General features: G+C 41.9%; 1 non-coding gene across 1 annotated transcript; it reads left to right on the top strand.

Moving 5' to 3' along the window:
- The first annotated feature begins 821 nt into the window (after positions 1 to 821).
- Positions 822 to 929, top strand: LOC112700524 (small nucleolar RNA R71). Its single transcript, XR_003153432.1, has one exon. It is a non-coding gene; the product is annotated as a small nucleolar RNA R71 (small nucleolar RNA).
- Positions 930 to 1179: the final 250 nt, after the last annotated feature.

The following is a 1179-nucleotide window of genomic DNA, read 5'->3' as shown; positions in this document are numbered from 1 at the left end:
CGCCCAGTGAGGCCTTCCTCAGTGGCGTTCACTGCCTCTCCTTCCTCCCAAAATTCGGCCATGTTGATGGCCTTGCACTCTCCTTTTGGATTTTCTTCTGTATTGCTTGGAAGAGTACTAGGAGGAAGTTCGGTAATTTTCTTGCTCAGCTGTCCCACTTGTGCCTCCAAATTTCTAATGGAGGATCTTGTTTCAGTCATGAAACTTTGAGTGGTTTTGATCAGATCAGAAACCATGGTTGCTAAGTCAGAGTTATTCTGCTTAGAACTCTCTGTCTGTTGCTGAGAAGATGATGGAAAAGGCTTGCTATTGCTAAACCTGTTTCTTCCACCATTATTGTTGTTGAAACCTTGTTGGGGTCTCTGTTGATCCTTCCATGAAAAATTTGGATGATTTCTCCATGAAGGATTATAGGTGTTTCCATAGGGTTCTCCCATGTAATTCACCTCTTCCATTGAAGGGTTCTCAGGATCATAAGCTTCTTCCTCAGATGAAGCTTCCTTAGTACTACTTGGTGCATTTTGCATTCCAGACAGACTTTGGGAAATCATATTGACTTGTTGGGTCAATATTTTGTTCTGAGCCAATATGGCATTCAAAGTGTCAATCTCAAGAACTCCTTTCTTCTGACTAGTCCCCTTGTTCACAGGATTTCTTTCAGAAGTGTACATGAATTGGTTATTTGCAACCATTTCAATCAGTTCTTGAGCTTCAGTAGGCGTCTTCTTCAGATGAAGAGATCCTCCTGCAGAGCTATCCAAAGACATCTTGGATAGTTCAGAGAGACCATCATAGAAAATTCCTATGATGCTCCATTCAGAAAGCATGTCAGAGGGACATTTTCTGATTAATTGTTTGTATCTTTCCCAAGCTTCATAGAGGGATTCTCCTTCCTTCTGTCTGAAGGTTTGGACTTCCACTCTAAGCTTACTCAATTTTTGAGGTGGAAAGAACTTTGCCAAGAAGGCATTGACTAGCTTTTCCCAAGAGTCCAGGCTTTCTTTAGGTTGAGAGTCCAACCATGTTCTAGCTCTGTCTCTTACAGCAAAAGGGAATAGCATAAGTCTGTAGACCTCAGGGTCAACCCCATTAGTCTTGACTGTGTCACAGATTTGCAAGAATTCAGCTAAAAACTGATGAGGATCTTCCAATGGAAGTCCATGGAACTTGCAATTCTGT

This window comes from Arachis hypogaea, chromosome 6 (genome assembly GCF_003086295.3).
Source record: "Arachis hypogaea cultivar Tifrunner chromosome 6, arahy.Tifrunner.gnm2.J5K5, whole genome shotgun sequence".
Taxonomy (NCBI): domain Eukaryota; kingdom Viridiplantae; phylum Streptophyta; class Magnoliopsida; order Fabales; family Fabaceae; genus Arachis; species Arachis hypogaea.
This window is presented reverse-complemented; position numbering and strand designations above follow the sequence as displayed.